Source organism: Elephas maximus, chromosome X (genome assembly GCF_024166365.1).
Source record: "Elephas maximus indicus isolate mEleMax1 chromosome X, mEleMax1 primary haplotype, whole genome shotgun sequence".
Taxonomy (NCBI): domain Eukaryota; kingdom Metazoa; phylum Chordata; class Mammalia; order Proboscidea; family Elephantidae; genus Elephas; species Elephas maximus.
Genome location: NC_064846.1, coordinates 132,139,406 through 132,156,469, shown reverse-complemented (window position 1 = coordinate 132,156,469; position 17,064 = coordinate 132,139,406). Strand labels below are relative to the sequence as shown.

Sequence of the window (17,064 nt, the reverse complement as noted above, 5' to 3'; positions counted from 1 at the left end):
CTTCCAACTTTTTGCTATTGTAAACAGAGCTGCAATAAACATGGGTGTGCATGTATCTGTTTGTATGAAGGCTCTTGTATCTCTAGGGTATATTCCTAGGAGTGGGATTTCTGGGTTGTATGGTAGTTCTATTTCTAACTGTTTAAGATAACGCCAGATAGATTTCCAAAGTGGTTGTACCATTTTACATTCCCACCAGCAGTGTATGAGAGTTCCAATCTCTCCGCAGCCTCTCCAACATTTATTATTTTGTGTTTTTTGGATTAATGCCAGTCTAGTTGGTGTGAGATGGAATCTCATCGTAGTTTTAATTTGCATGTCTCTAATGGCTAATGATCGAGAGCATTTTCTCATGTATCTGTTGGCTGCCTGAATATCTTCTTTAGTGAAGTGTGTGTTCATATCCTTTGCCCACTTCTTGATTGGGTTGTTTGTCTTTTTGTGGTTGAGTTTTGACAGAATCATGTAGATTTTAGAGATCAGGCGCTGGTCGGAGATGTCATAGCTGAAAATTCTTTCCCAGTCTGTAGGTGGTCTTTTTACTCTTTTGGAGAAGTCTTTACATGAGCATAGGTGTTTGATTTTTAGGAGCTCCCAGTTATCGGGTTTCTCTTCATCATTTTTGGTAATGTTTTGTATTCTGTTTATACCTTGTATTGGGGCTCCTAGGGTTTTCCCATTTTTTTCTTCCATGATCTTTATCGTTTTAGTCTTTATGTTTAGGTCTTTGATCCACTTGGAGTTAGTTTTTGTGCATGGTGTGAGGTATGGGTCCTGTTTCATTTTTTTGCAAATGGATATCCAGTTATGCCAGCACCATTTGTTAAAAAGGCTATCTTTTCCCCAGTTAATTGACACTGGTCCTTTGTCAAATATCAGCTGCTCATACGTGGATGGATCTATGTCTGGGTTCTCAATTCTGTTCCATTGGTCTATGTGTCTGTTGTTGTACCAATACCAGGCTGTTTTGACTCCTGTGGCTGTATAATAGGTTCTGAAGTCAGGTAAGGTGAGGCCTCCCACTTTCTTCTTCTTTTTCAGTAGTGCTTTGCTTATCCGGGGCTTCTTTCCCTTCCATATGAAATTGGTGATTTGTTTCTCTATCCCCTTAAAATATGACATTGGAATTTGGATCGGAAGTGCGTTAAATGTATAGATGGCTTTTGGTAGAATAGACATTTTTACTATGTTAAGTCTTCCTATCCATGAGCAAGGTATGTTTTTCCACTTAAGTATGTCCTTTTGAATTTCTTGGAGCAGAGCTTTGTAGTTTTCTTTGTATAGGTCTTTTACATCCTTGGTAAGATTTATTCCTAAGTATCTTATCTTCTTGGGGGCTACTGTGAATGGTATTGATTTGGTTATTTCCTCTTCGGTGTTCTTTTTGTTGATGTAGAGGAATTCAAGTGATTTTTGTATGTTTATTTTATAACCTGAGACTCTTCCAAATTCTTCTATTAGTTTCAGTAGTTTTCTGGAGGATTCCTTAGGGTTTTCCATGTATACGATCATGTCATCTGCAAATAGTGATAGCTTTACATCCTCCTTGTCAATCTGGATACCCTTTATTTCTTTGTCTGGCCTAATTGCCCTGGCTAGGACTTCAAGTACGGTGTTGAATAAGAGTGGTGATAAAGGGCATCCTTGTCTGGTTCCTGTTCTCAGGGGAAATGCTTTCAGGTTCTCTCCATTTAGAGTGATATTGGCTGTTGGCTTTGCATAGATGCCCTTTATTATGTTGAGGAATTTTCCTTCTGTTCCTATTTTGGTAAGATTTTTTATCATAAATGGGTGTTGAACTTTGTCAAATGCCTTTTCTGCATCTATTGATAAGATCATGTGGTTTTTATCTTTTGTTTTATTTATGTGATGGATTACATTAATGGTTTTTCTGATATTAAACCAGCCTTGCATACCTGGTATAAATCCCACTTGATCAGGGTGAATTATTTTTTTGATGTGTTGTTGGATTCTATTGGCTAGAATTTTGTTGAGGATTTTTGCATCTATGTTCATGAGGGATATAGGTCTAAAATTTTCTTTTTTTGTAATGTCTTTTCCTGGTTTTGGTATCAGGGAGATGGTAGCTTCGTAGAATGAGTTGGGTAGTATTCCGTCTTGTTCTATGCTTTGAAATACCTTCAGTAGTAGTGGTGTTAAGTGGTCTCTGAAGGTTTGGTAGAACTCTGCAGTGAAGCCGTCTGGGCCAGGACTTTTTTTTGTTGGAAGTTTTTTGATTACCGTTTCAATCTCTTTTTTTGTTATGGGTCTATTTAGTTGTTCTACTTCTGAATGTGTTAGTTTAGGTAGGTAGTATTTTTCTAAGAATTTATCCATTTCTTCTAGGTTTTCAAATTTGTTAGAGTACAATTTTACGTAGTAATCTGAAATGATTCTTTTAATTTCATTTGGTTCTGTTGTGATGTGGTCCTTCTCATTTCTTATTCGGGTTATTTGTCTCCTTTCCTGTTTTTCTTTAGTCAGTCTAGCCAATGGTTTATCAATTTTGTTAATTTTTTCAAAGAACCAGCTTTTGGCTTTGTTAATTTTTTCAATTGTTTTTCTGTTCTCTAATTCATTTAGTTCAGCTCTAATTTTTATTATTTGTTTTCTTCTGGTGCCTGATGGGTTCTTTTGTTGCTCACTTTCTATTTGTTCAAGTTGTCGGGACAGTTCTCTGATTTTGGCTCTTTCTTCTTTTTGTATGTGTGCATTTATCGATATAAATTGGCCTCTGAGCACTGCTTTTGCTGTGTCCCAGAGGTTTTGATAGGAAGTATTTTCATTCTCGTTGCTTTCTAAGAATTTCCTTATTCCCTCCTTGATGTCTTCTATAACCCAGTCTTTTTTCAGTAGGGTATTGTTCAATTTCCAAGTATTTGATTTCTTTTCCCTAGTTTTTCTGTTATTGATTTCTAGCTTCATTGCCTTGTGGTCTGAGAAGATGCTTTGTAATATTTCGATGTTTTGGATTGTACCAAGATTTGTTTTGTGACCTAATATGTGGTCTATTCTAGAGAATGTTCCATGTGCACTAGAAAAAAAAGTATATTTTGCAGCAGTTGGGTGGAGAGTTCTGTATAAGTCTATGAGGTCAAGTTGGTTGATTGTTGTAAGTAGGTCTTCCGTGTCTATATTGAGCTTCTTACTGGATGTCCTGTCCTTCTCCGAAAGTGGTGTGTTGAAGTCTCCTCCTATAAATGTGGAGGTGTCTATCTCGCTTTTCAATTCTGTTAAAATTTGATTTATGTATCTTGCAGCCCTGTCATTGGGTGCGTAAATATTTAATATGGTTATATCTTCCTGATCAATTGTCCCTTTTATCATTATATAGTGTCCTTCTTTATCCTTTGTGGCAGATTTAAGTCTAAAGTCTATTTTGTCAGAAATTAATATTGCGACTCCTCTTCTTTTTTGCTTATTATTTGCTTGATATATTTTTTTCCATCCTTTGAGTTTTAGTTTGTTTGTGTCTCTAAGTCTAAGGTGTGTCTCTTGTAGGCAGCATATAGATGGATCGTGTTTCTTTATCCAGTCCGTGACTCTCTGTCTCTTTATTGGTGCATTTAGTCCATTTACATTCAGCGTAATTATAGATAAATAAGTTTTTAGTGCTGTCATTTTGATGCTTTTTCATGTGTGTTGTTGGCCTTTTCATTTTTCCACATACTTTTTTGTGCTGAGACTTTTTCTTAGTAGATTGTGAGATCCTCATTTTCATAATGTTTAACTTTATGTTTGTTGAGTCATTACGTTTTTCTTGAGTTATGGAATTGATATTCCTTTTTGTGGTTACCTTATTATTTACCCCTATTTTTCTAAGTAAAAACCTAACTTGTATCGTTCTATATCGCCTTGTATCACTCTCCATCTGGCAGTTCAATGCCTCCTATATTTAGTCCCTCTTTTTGATTATTGTGATCATTTATCTATTGATTTCCATGATTTCCTGTTATGTGTATTATTTTGTTTATTTATTTATTTTTTAGAATTAATCTTAGTTTGTTTTTGTGCTTTCCCTATTGGAGTTGCGTTGATATCAGGACGTTCTGTTTTGTGACCTTGTATTGTGCTGATACCTGATATTATTGGTCATCAGGCCAAACAACCTCCTTAAGCATTTCTTGCAGTCTTGGTTTAGTTTTTGCAAATTCTCTAAACTTGTGTTTATCTGTAAATATCTTAATTTCTCCTTCATATTTCAGAGAGAGTTTTGCTGGATATATGATCCTTGGTTGGCAGTTTTTCTCCTTCAGTGCTCTGTATACGTCGTCCCATTGCCTTCTTGCCTGCATGGTTTATGCTGAGTAGTCTGAACTTATTCTTATTGATTCTCCCTTGAAGGAAACCTTTCTTTTCTCCCTGGCTGCTTTTAAAATTTTCTGTTTGTCTTTGGTTTTGGCAAGTTTGATGATAATATGTCTTGGTGTTTTTCTTTTTGGATCAATCTTAAATGGGGTTCGATGAGCATCTTGGATAGATATCCTTTCGTCTTTCATGATGTCAGGGAAGTTTTGTGTCAGGAGTTCTTCAACTATTTTCTCTGTGTTTTCTGTCCCCCCTCCCTGTTCTGGGACTCCAATCACTCGCAAGTTATCCTTCTTGATAGAGTCCCACATGATTCTTAGGGTTTCTTCATTTTTTTTTCTTTTATCTGATTTTTTTTCAGCTATGTTGGAGTTGATTCCCTGGTCCTCCAGAAGTCCCTGTCTACATTCTAATTGCTCGAGTCTGCTCCTCTGACTTTCTATTGCGTTGTCTAATTCTGTAATTTTATTGTTAATCTTTTGGATTTCTACATGCTGTCTCTCTATGGATTCTTGCAACTTATTAATTTTTCCACTATGTTTTTGAATAACCTTTTTGAGTTCTTGAACAGTTTTATCAGTGTGTTCCTTGGCTTTTTCTGCAGTTATCCTAATTTCATTTGTGATATCTTTAAGCATTCTGTAAATTAGTTTTTTATATTCTGTATCTGATAATTCCAGGATTGTATCTTCATTTGGGAAAGATTTTGATTCTTTTGTTTGGGGGGTTGGAGAAGCTGTCATGATCTGTTTCTTTATGTGGTTTGATATGGACTGCTGTCTCCGAGCCATCACTGGGAAACTGGTACGCTGGCTCTTAGTTCTGAAAACGATCGCTGTCTGCCCGTATTTGTTCGTTCTCTGTCTCTAAGTCTGTGTTTGTTGTTCAGAGTTCGTAGATTGTTATATATGTGACCGATTCACTTGTTTTTCTGAGTCTTTGTTGCAAAAGGGATCCGCGGTAGCGTCCACCTAGTCCGCCATCTTGGCCCCGCCTCGTATTCCATCCTTTTGTGTGCTCTGAAATACCTTTAGTAGTAGTGGTGTTAACTCTTCCCTGAAAGGTTCGTAGAATTCTCCAGTGAAGCCGTCAGGGCTACGGTTTTTTGTTGTTGTTGTTGTTGGAAGTTTTTAAATTACGTTTTCAATCTCTTCTTTAGTTATAGGTTTGTTTTGTTTTGTTGTTTTACCTCTGTTTGCTTTAGTTTAGGTAGGTAGTGTTTCTAGAAATTCATCCATTTCTTCTAGGTTTTCAAATTTGTTAGAGTACAATTTTTCATAGTAATCTGATATGATTCTTTAATTTCAGTTGGGTCTATTGTGATATCACCCATCTCATTTCTTATTCAGGTGATTTGCTTCATCTCCTTTTTTTTTTTTGTCATTCTGGCCACTGGTTTGTTAATCTTTTCAAGGAATTATCTTTTGGTTTTGTTAACTCTTTCAATTGTTTTTCTTTTCTGTATTTCATTTAATTCTGCTCTAATTTTTATTATTTGTTTTCTTCTGGTGCCCAAGGTCTTCTTTTGCTGCTCTCCTTCTACTTGTTCTAGTTGTAGGTTTAATGTATTGATTTTTGTCCTTTCTTCTTTTTGGATGTGTGCATTTCTTTTTATAAATTGACCTCTGAGCACTGCTTTTGCTGTGTCCCGAAGGTTCTGGCAGGATATATTTTCATTCTTATTTGATTCTATGAATTTCTTTATTCTGTCCTTAATTTCTGCTATAACCCAGTACTTTATGAGCAAGGTGTTGTTCAGTTTCCATGTGTTTGATTTTTTCCCCTGCTTTTTCTGTTATTCATTTCTACTTTTTATGGTTTTATGGTCAGAAACGATGCTTTGTAATATTTCCATGTTTTGAATTCTGTTAATCCTTGCTTTATGACCTAATATGTGGTCTATTCTAGAGAATGTTCCATGTATGTTGGAAAAGAAAGTATACTTGGCTGCTGTTGGGTAGAGTATTCCGTACATGTCTATGAGGTCAAGTTGGTTGATTGTGGCATTTGGATCTTCCATGTCTTTATTGAGGTTCTTTCTGGATGTCCTGTCCTTCACTGAAAGTGGTGTGTTGAAGTCTCCTACAATTATTGTGGAGCTCTGTATCTCTCTTTTTAATGCTGTTAGAGTTTGTTTTATGTATTTAGGAGCCTTGTAGTTGGGTGTGTAATATTTAATATGGTTATGTCCTCCTGGTGTATTGACTCTTTAGTCATTATATAGGGTCCTTCCTTATCCTTTCTGGTGGATTTTACTTTAAATTCTGTTTTGTCAGAAATTAATATTGCCACTCCTGCTCTTTTTTTTTCTTGTACTTTAGATGAAGGTTTACAGAACAAACCAGTTTCTCATCAGGCAGTTAGTACAGATATTGTACTATGACATTGGATAACAACCCCTTGACATGTCAACATTCTCCCTTCTCAACCCTAGGTTCCCTATTACCAGCTTTTCTGGTCTCCCCGGGCTTCCAATCCCTGCCCCAGGGCTGGTGTGCCCCTTCAGTCTTGTTTTCTTCCATGGGTCTGTTCAATCGTTGGCTGAAGGGTGAACCTCAGGCATGATTTCACTACTGAGCTGAAAGGTTGTCAGGAGCCATACTTTCAGAGCTTCTCCAGTCTCTGTCAGGCTAGGAAGTCTGGTCCTTATTTTTGAGTTGGAATTTTGTTCTACATTTCTCTCCAGCCCTGTCCAGGACCCTCTATTTTGATCCCTGTCAGAGTAGTCACTGGTGGTAGCCAGTCACCATCTCGTTGTACTGGACTCAGTCTGACGGAGGCCGTGGTAGATGTGGTCCATTAGTGCTTTGGACTAATCTTTCCCTTGTATCTTTAGTTTTCTTCATCCTTCCTTCTGGATGGGTGAGACCAGTGGAGTATTCTAGAGGGCTGCTCACAGGCTTTTAAGACCCCAGAGGGTACTCACCAAAGTTGAATGTAGAATATGTTCTTTATAAACTATGTTTTGCCAGTTGAGCTAGATATTCCCCGAGATCATGGTCCCCACAGCCCTCAGCCCAGCAATTTGGTCCCTCAGGGAATTTGGATGTGTCTATGGAGCTTTTTATGGAGCTACCATGACCTTGCCTTGTACAGGTTGTGCTGGGTTCCACAGTATTGTGTACTGTCTTACCCTTCACCAAAGTTTCCAGTTATCTATTGTCTATTAAGTGTTTTTTCATCCCTAACCCTCCCTCCCTCGTAACCATCAAAGATTGTTTCTTTTTGTATGTAAGCCTTTTCATGAGTATTTACAATAGTGGTCTCATAAATATTTGTCCTTTTGTGATTGACTTATTTCACTCAGTATAATGTCCTCCAGGTTCATCCATGTTATAAGATGCTTCACAGATTCATCATTGTTCTTTATCATTGCGTAATACTCCATTTTGTGTATGTACCACAATTGGTTTATAGATTCATCTCTTGATGGGTATCTCGATTGTTTCCATGTTTTTACTTTTGTGAACAATGCTGCAATGAACATGGGTGTGCATATGTCTGTCCATGTGATGACTCTTATTTCTGTAGGATATACTCCTAGGAGTGGGATTAGTGGGTCATACAGTATTTCTATTTCTAGCTTTCTAAAGAAGTGCCATATAGTTTTCCAAAATGGTTGTATCATTTTGCATTCCTACCACCAGTGCATAATAGGTCCGATCTCCCTGCGGCCTCTCCAACATTTGTTATTTCCTGTTTTATTGATTCTTGCCGGTAATGGTGGGGTGAGATGGTGTCTCATTGTGGTTTTGATTTGCATTTCTCTAATGGCTAGAGATCGTCAGTATTTCCTCACGTGTCTGTTGGCCTCTTAAATGTCTTCTTTGGTGAAGTGTCTGTTCATTTTCTTTGCCCATTTTTAAATTGGATTATTTGTCTTTTTGTTGTAGAGGTGTTGTCTGATTTGTAATGGCCAATTTTTTTTTCCCAGTCTGTAGGTTCTCTTTTTACTCTTTTGATGAAATCTTTTGATGAGCATAAGTGTTTAATTTTTAGAAGATCCCAGTTATCTTGCTTTTCTTCTGGAGCTTGCATGTTGTTGGTTGTGGTTTGTATCCTGTTAGTGCCATGTATTACGGCCTCTAGTGTTGATCCTATTTTTTCTTCTATGAACTTCATGGTTTTAGGCTTTGTATTTAGGTCTTTGATCCATTTTGGGCTACTTTTTGTATACGGTGCGAGGTATGGGTCCTGTTTCATTTTTTTGCAGATGGACATCCAGTTTTGCCAGCAGCATTTGTTAAAAAGACTGTCTTTTCCCCTTTGATGGACTTTGGGCCCTTGTCAAAGATCAGGTGACCATAGGTGGATGGATTTACATCTGGGTTCTCAATTCTGTCCCATTGGTCAATGTATCTGTTGTTGTACCAGTACCAAGGTGTTTTGACTACCGTAGCCGTATAGTCAATTCTGAGGTCAGGTAGTGTGAGTCTTCCAATTTTATTCTTCTTCAATAGTGCTTTACTTATCCAGGGCTTCTTCCCTTTCCATATAAAGTTAATGATAAGTTTGTCCATCTCTTTAAAGAATGTTGTTGGTATTTGAATCGAGATTGCATTGTTATTTGTAAAACTCTTTGGGTAGAATTGTCATTTTCACAAGTTGAGTCTACCTATCCATAAGCATTGTATGTTTTTCCACTTATGTAGATGTTTTTTAGTTTCTTGCAGTAGTGTTTTATAGTTTTTTTTGTATAGGTCTTTTACATCCCTGGTTAGATTTATTTCCAAGTATTATTATTATTATTATTTAGTGGCTTTTATAAATGGTATTGTTTTCCTGATTTTATTTTCATCCTTCTCTTTTTTGGTGTATAGGAATCCCACTGATTTTTGTATGTTTATTTTGTGTCCTGCTGCTCTGGTGAATCTTTCTATTAGTTCCAGTAGTTTTCTCATTGAGTTTTTTGTGTTTTCTATGTACGGTATCGTATCATCAACAAATAGGGAGAATTTACCTTCTTCATTACCTATTTGGATGCCCTTTATTTTTGTTTCTTGCCTTATTGCTCGAGCAATAAGTGTTAAATACGAGTGGTGATAAAGGGCGTCCTTGTCTTCTTCCTGTTCTCAAGAGGAATGTTTTCAGCCTCTCTCCATTAAGAATGATGTTGGCCATTAGTTTTAGAGATATGCCCTTTATTATGTTGAGAAATTTTCCTTCTATACCTATTTTATTGAGAGTTTTTATTAGGAATGGGTGTTGGACTTAGTCGAATGCATTTTCTGTATCAATTGAGATGATCAGGTGATTCTTTTATTTCTTTTTATTTATGTGGTGGATTACCTTGATTGATTTTCTAATGTTGAAACATCCTTCTGTACCTGTTACAAATCCTATTGGTCATAGTGTATTTTTTTTTGATATCCTGCTGAATTTTGTTGAGAATATTTGCATCTATATTCATGGGAAATATTGGTCTGTAATTTTCTTTTTTTGTGGTGTCTGCCTGGTTTTGGTATCAGGGTTATGCTGGCTTCATAGAATGAATTTGGAAATATCAGTTCTATGTTCTGAAATAGTTTGAGTAGTGCTGGTGTAAGCTCTTTCTCTGAATGTTTGGTAGAATTCTCCAGTGAAGCCATCTGGGACAGGGCTTTTTTCGTTGGGAGTTTTTTTTTTTTTTTAACCTTTCCAATCTCTTCTCTTGTTATGGGACTGTTCAGATTTTCAACGTCATTTTGTGTTAGCTTGGGTAGATAGTGTGTTTCTAGAAATTTGTCCATTTCTTCTAGGTTTTCAAATTTGTTGGACTATAGTTTTTCATAATAGTCTGTTACGATCCTTTTTTATTTCAGCTGGGTCTGTTGTAATGTCCCCCACTTCAGTTCTTATTTGGGTTATTTGCATCCTCTCCTGTTTTTCTTTTGTCAGTTTGGGCAGTGGTTTGTTGATTTTGTTGATCCTATCTTTTTTTTTTTTAATCAAAGAACCAACTTTTAGATTTTTTGATTCTTTCTATTGTTTTTCTATTCTCTATTTCATTTATTTCTGCTCTGATCTTTATTATTTCCTTTCTTCTGGTGGCTGTGGGCTTCTTTTGCTGTTCTCTTTTTACTTGTTCAAGTTGTGTAGCTAATGTTTTGATTTTGTACCTTTTTTTTTTTTGATGTGTGCATCTATTGCTATAAATTGACCTCTGAGCACTGCCTTTGCTATGTTCCAAAGGTTCTGGTATGATGTGTTTTCATTCTCATTTGATTCTAGGAATTTTTTTTTATTCCGTTTCTGATTTCTTCTATTATCCAGTGGTTTTTGAGCAGGGTGTTATTCAGTTTCCATGTAATCGATTTTTTTTCTCTTACTCTTCCTGTTGTTAATTTCTACTTTGATGGCATTGTGATCATAGAAGATACTTTGTATTATCTCAGTGTTTTGGATTTTGTTGTGAGTTGCTCTGTGGCCTAGGATGTTGTCTATTCTGGAGAACATGCCATGTGTGTTGGAAAAGAATGTGTAGTTTGTAGCTGTTTGGTGGAGTGTTCTACATACTTCTATGAGGTCAAGTTGGCTGATTGTGCTCTTTAGCTCTTCTTTATCTTTGTTGAGTTTCTTTCTAGATGTTCTGTCCTTTACTGAGAGAGGTGTGTTGAAGTCTCCTACTATTACTGTGGAACTGTCAATTTCTCTTTTCAGTGCCATTAGAGTTTGTTTTCTGTATTTAGGAGCTCTGTCATTGGGTGCTTAGATGTTTATTATGGTTAAGTCTTCATGATAGAATGTCCCTTTAATCATTATATAGTGCCCTTCTTTGTCTTTTATGGTAGATTTTATTTTAAAGTCTATTTTATCTGAGATTAGTATTGCCACTCTGCTCTTTTTTGGTAGTTATTTGCTTGATATATTTTTTCAATCCTTTGATTTTTAATAAATTTGCATTTTTGTTTCTAAGGTGTGTCTCTTGTAGACAGCATATTGATGGATCCTGTTTTTTTTAATCCATTCTGTCACTCTGTGTCTGTTTATGGGTGCACTTAGGCCATTTACATTCAGGGTAATTACTGATAGGTGTGAGTTTATTGCTGTCATTTTGTAGTGCTTTTTTTTGTGTGGTGCTAGCATTTTCTTTGTTCCTCTTACTCTCCTGTGCTGAGTTCCTTTTGCTTGTGGATTTCTTTTTCATTTCTTTTGTTTTTATAGATTTTGTTTTTATTGAGACTTTATGTTTTTCTTCTTTATTTTGATGAGTAGGTTTTTTAACTTTCTTTTTGGTTACCTTGAAATTTACCCGTATCTTCCTTGGTTTGAACCAGTCTATTATTACTTGGTATCACCTTGCCTTACTCTCCATTAGAAAGTTCTATACTTACACTGTTTTTTCCCTCTTTTATTGTTCTGCCGTTGTTGTTATTTCCAGACTAACCTCTCTTGTTCCCTTTTGCAATTCTTTTGGTTTTGGATAGTCCTTGGGAGTTCATTTCCTATTTTGATATCTGGCTGGTACAATCTTGCATCCTAGATTCGGTCTGTGGTCTGATGTTGTTTGTTCTTAGACTGCAGGACTCCCTTTAATAATTCTTGTAGGTTTGGTTTGGTTTTTTAAAAATTCCTTTAATTTCTATTTATGTGGAGATGTCCTAATTTCACCACCATATTTGAATGAAAGTTTGGCAGGATGTATTATATGTGGTTGGCAATGTTTCTGGTTCAAGGTTTTATATATATCATCCCATTGCCTTCTTGCCTGCATGGTTTCAGCTGAATTATCAGAGTTAAGTCTTATTGTTTCCCCTCTCTATGTGACTTTTCATTTTTGTCAAGCTGCTCTCAGAGTTCTTTCTTTTTCTTTGATTTTAGTGTGATTATGATATGCCTTGGTGTTTTTCTTTTGGGATCTATCCTATATGGAGTTTGTTGAGCTTCTTAGATGGTCAGCTTTTCATCATTCGTGATATTAGGGAAGTTGTCTGTCAGCAATTCTTCAATGATCCTGTGTGTGTTTTCCATTTTCTCTCCCTGTTCTGGAACTCTGATCACTTGCAAATTTTTGTTTTTGATTGTATCCTACATAATTCTCAGGGTTTCCTCATTTTTCTTCATTCTTTTTTCTGATTTTTTCTCAGAGTTGTATCTACTTGTTTGTCCTCAATTACACTGTTCCTGTCTTCCATCATTTCAAATCTGCTCCTCTTTCCTTCTGTGACACTGTCCACTTCTGAAATCTTGTTGTTTATGTTTTGGATTTCTAATTGTTGTTTTTGTAAGATTTTTAGTTGTGAATTTATTTTTGCATTTTTTTCTGTATTATTTTCCTGAATTCTTCCAGTTTTTGGTCTGTATTTTCCATGAATTTGTCTGCCTTTTCCATAAATTTGTCTAGTTTTTCCTCATTTTTGTCTGCATTTTGCTTCAACTCTTGGATTGCTCTGAATATTAGAGATTTGGATTCCCTGTCAGGTAGTTCTAGTGACTTTTTTCTACCTGAAAGTCATCTAGTGTTTTATTTTGCATACCTACTGGAGCCATCCTCTGCTGTTTTTTGTATATTTTGATATTGTTTGCTGTCTTTGGGATATTCAGTAGTTATTTTCTTTCTTTGTTGATTTGTTTGTTTCATCCTGTTTTTTTTCTTTTATTTAGTTACGTCTCAGCAGGCGGGCTGTGCGTTCTTTGTTGTTTGCTAGTCTGTAGTCGCGATACTTTTCACCTCCTTGTCAAATGGGCAGGGCCAGTCACTCTACTGTGGTGCAGCCGGACAGGTCCAGCTGAAGAAGAGTGGCTGGGATGGGTTATTTGTGGCATGTATTAGGGCCAACAGGGAGGGCCAGGAATCAGTACCGGGCAGGTTCTAGTAGGCTGTGCCTGTGCTGCTGGGAGGAGTGATGTTCAGCACATGGTGCAGGTAGGCTGGAATGAGGGGGGAGGTTGTGATGTATGGAGCTAGTATGGGTATGGGAAAGAGGAGAAAGAAACAGGGGCCAAAAACAAAGGAAAAAAAAAACACAGATGCTCCCCCCAAAAAAAACAAAAACAAAGAGTGCAAAAGGAGCTTGCCATTGGAGTGGAGAGATAAGAACCCAAGATAAGAAGCAAAAAGAAAAGGAAAAAATAACTAGATAAAAATATGGAAAAGAAATAAAAAACAGAAAACAAAACACCCAGGGGTCCCACCAGTGCACCCGTGAAGACTGGGGAAGTCTCTCAAGTTGTGCAGTATAGCCTGGCTAAAGGGGGTATAGATGTCACACCGCACCAGGTATTCAGGAGGCTGAAAAAGAAGGTAAGTGTAGGCAGACAAGTACAGAGAAATGAAGAAAGATAGAAAGGGAAAAAGAGAGAAGAAAAAAAGAAAAGAAAAAAAAAGAAATGCCCCCAGGGATTCCTGCCTATGCAACTGCGTGGAGTGGCTCCTAGGCTGTGCAATGCAGCTAGAAGGCCCTCCCAAGTGTGAAAAGAGGAAGAAAACAAACAAAACAAAACAGAACGATGCAAAACAACAAAGAAAAGCCCCAGGGACCCCACCAGTGTGGTGTTGCTGGCCGGGGGAGTAGATTCCCTGTCAAGTGGGGCTTCACAACCTTTCAAAAAGAAGCAAAGATGGCACATGGAGCCAGGCGTTTGAGAGAAAGGAGGGGGAGGTGGTGGGAGTCATGGAAGAAACCAAAAGAGTTGGAAAGAAGCTACACCAGCTCAGGGACCTGGCCAGTGTGGACCAGGTTAATCCAAGAGGCCCAGGGCAGAAATAGTTGCCTCCTGGCCAAGAGACCATGGCTGGTGGGAAGCAGAGGAGGCTGAAGGGGGAGGGGAAGAAGGGTGGGAGTTAGGAAAGCTATATTGCTCCTTACCGTTACCGGGTGCTCTGTCTCCTGCTGGGAACTTTGTGAAGCTGCTCTCCTGTACTCCCTGTCCACTAATCTGCAATGTGGGTGGGGCGAATCCAAGTGGCACAGATGCTGCACTTCCCAGTGGGCAGGGCCATGGCGGCCAGCCAGGAAGCTTGGGTGTACAGCTACAGGAGGAGGACGAGGGGTGGCAAAGCCTGTATCCCTGGTTATCAGGTGCTCTGTCTCCTGCTGGGAGCTCTGTGAAGCTACTTTCCTGTGCTCCCTGTCAGCTGATCTCTGACAGGAGTCCAAGATGGCGAATCCCTGCTGTGTTAACTGATAAGGAACTTCGGCAAGTATCTCTCCTCCATCTCAGACCTCTGTCAGTTTCTTATTCCATTTGGTGTTTGGCTGAGTTCTTTATCTCTTCGTTTGACACTTCGGGTTCCAAGAATGATGTTTGTCTCTGTTTTACTTAGTTTCTCGGGTCTTTGTGGTGGAGGGACGGCTTGGTGCTTCTGTCTATGGTGCCATGTAGGCTGGAAGTTCCTGCTCTTTTTTGATTGTTGTTTGTTTAATATATTTTCTTCCATACTTTGAGTTTTGGTTTGTTTGTGTCTTTAAGTCTAAGGTGTGTCTTTTGTAGGCAGCCTATAGACGGATAGTGTTTTTTTTTTTTTATCCATTCTGCCACTCTGTTTCTTTATTGGTGCATTTAGTCCATTTACATTCAGCGTAATTGTGGATAGGTATGCTGTCATTTTGATGCCTTCTTTGTGTGTTGTTGACAGTTTCTTTGTTCTACTTAATCTTCTGTGTTGAATCATTTTTATGTATTTTCTTCTTTTTCATTGTTGTTGGTTTTGTATTTGCTGAGTCTTTATGTTTTCTTTTTATTATTTCGATGTGTAGGATTGTTAATATTTACCCCTATTTTTCTGAGTTTAAACCAATGTTTTATTTGTTTGTATCACCTTGACTTTCTCTCCATATGAAAGATCTATGACTACATTATTTAGTCCCTCCTTTTTGTTTTGGAAAATCCGGTGGCGTAGTGGTTGAGTGCTATGGCTGCTAACCAAAGGGTCAGCAGTTCAAATCCACCAGGCGCTCCTTAGAAACTCTAAGGGCAGTTCTACTCTGTCCTATAAGTTCGCTATGAGTGGGAATCGACTGAACGGCACTGGGTTTGTTTTTTGTTTGTTTTAATGTTGTCATCTTTTACATAATGATATCTGTGTTTCCCTACATTCAGTGTTTTAGCTTTGATTTATTTTTGTGATTTCCCTGTCTGGCTTGATATCTGGTTGCTCTGACCTGGGTTGTAGTCTTCAGTTGTTATCTGATGTTATTGATTTTCTACCCAGAGGACTCCCTTTAGTATTTCTTGTTATTTTGGTTTTGTTTTTGCAAATTCCCTAAACTTCTGTTTATCTGGAAATGTCTTCTTCGTTTAAAAAAATTCTTTCATCTGATTTTCCCTTGTATGTTGGTGTCAATGCTTTATCTTCAGTTTCACTAATTCTGACTTCCATTGCCTCAATTTTGCTCCTATGACTTTCTATTGAGTTGTCTTATTCTGAAATTTTATGGTTAATCTTTGGATTTCTGTTTGCTGTCTCTTTATGGACTCTTGCATCCTGTTAAATTTGTCATTATTCTCTTGTCTAATCTTCTTAAGTTTCTCTATTGCTTTGTCTGTGTGCTCCTTGGCTTGTTTTGTGTTTTGCCAGATCTCCTTCCTGAAGATCCTTGAAGAGTTCTGTATATTAATCTTTTGTATTCTACCTCTGGTAATTCCAGGAAGTTCTCTTCATCCAGAATACTCTTGATTTTTTGGGGGGAGCTACATCTTTATGTGATTTGATATTGACTGTTGTCTCCAAGCCATCAATAAGTTATTGTATTTATTTATTGTATGTTTGCTTACTGTGTCCTAACTTCTTTTTTTTTTGAAATGCCCAAATATCCTGCTTGGGTGAGCTAGGTTGATTACTAGTGCCTTTGGAGCTCTAACTTCCTGTCACCTGGTGATTAGAGCTGTTACAAGGTATGTGAGCCCAGGAGTCCATTTACTTTTCTTGTATGGATTCAGCTCAGGTGTCCAGGTAGTTGTTCACCAAGTGTGTGGTGCAGGCTCTCATAGTCCTAGACAGGAAGGAGTGATTGGTGTAGGCACAGGTATCTGGCTGCAGTAGGGGGTCATGTGCTGAGCAAGGCAGGGGACTGATAGTCTCCCCTGAGTGTCTTTGAGGAAAGCGTGCTCCTGTTCCCTAGAGCATGTAGGTGGGTGGGTTTTGCAGCTGGACTATGGGCACCCAATGCTGTTGGCTGTAAAGACTGGGAGTCATCACTTATTCTTGGACCCGTGTCTTGGGTAGCTAAGTGATATGTGTGGAGACACAGGTCCTCAGGCCACTAATATGGGTAGGTGAGGACCATGCTTAATAGGCAGAGTGGTGTCAAATGTCATGAACCTCCCTCTCCACCATACAGCTGATATGGTTCAGGCTAGACTTCAGGTATATAACCTGTTGTACTGTGCTAATGAGGGCCTACACTGTTCTAATGGCCCCACACAGGACTATGTACTGGTGAAAGGCATTCAAAGTCCATGGACCCCTTATGCCTGTGCCTAGGCAAAGGAGCTGTTTCTGCCCTGAATTCCCGGCTTAAGGGAGTCAGCAGATTAATTTTTCCTGCTTGTTTGTTCACTCTCCAAGGCTGGGAGAATGGCTCAGGGTGGGTGATGGGTCCTCCTTCCAGGCCAGGGGATGCAGCAATCTCTGAAGCCTGCTCAGACTCAGTGCAGAGAGGGAAGGGGGCAGGTAAATGGGAGAGAGGTTTTTCCCAAAGGGGTGTTTTTGAGCTGTGTGGTAGGTTAGATGCATGTACTTGTCTTTTGCCGATTGAATGCTGCTTTTCACTGATTCTGGAGGTGTGAGTGGGCTCTCAACCTCTAGGTCTCTCCTGATGTGAAAAACTAGTC

General features: G+C 38.1%; 1 long non-coding RNA gene across 1 annotated transcript in view; it reads left to right on the top strand.

Moving 5' to 3' along the window:
- Nucleotides 1-383: 383 nt before the first annotated feature.
- Nucleotides 384-17,064, top strand: part of LOC126069539 (uncharacterized) — a 568,225-nt gene continuing 551,544 nt past the window's right edge. The window contains exon 1 of the long non-coding RNA XR_007515940.1: nucleotides 384-530. This is a non-coding gene — a long non-coding RNA (uncharacterized LOC126069539). The remainder of the gene's footprint in view (nucleotides 531-17,064) is intronic.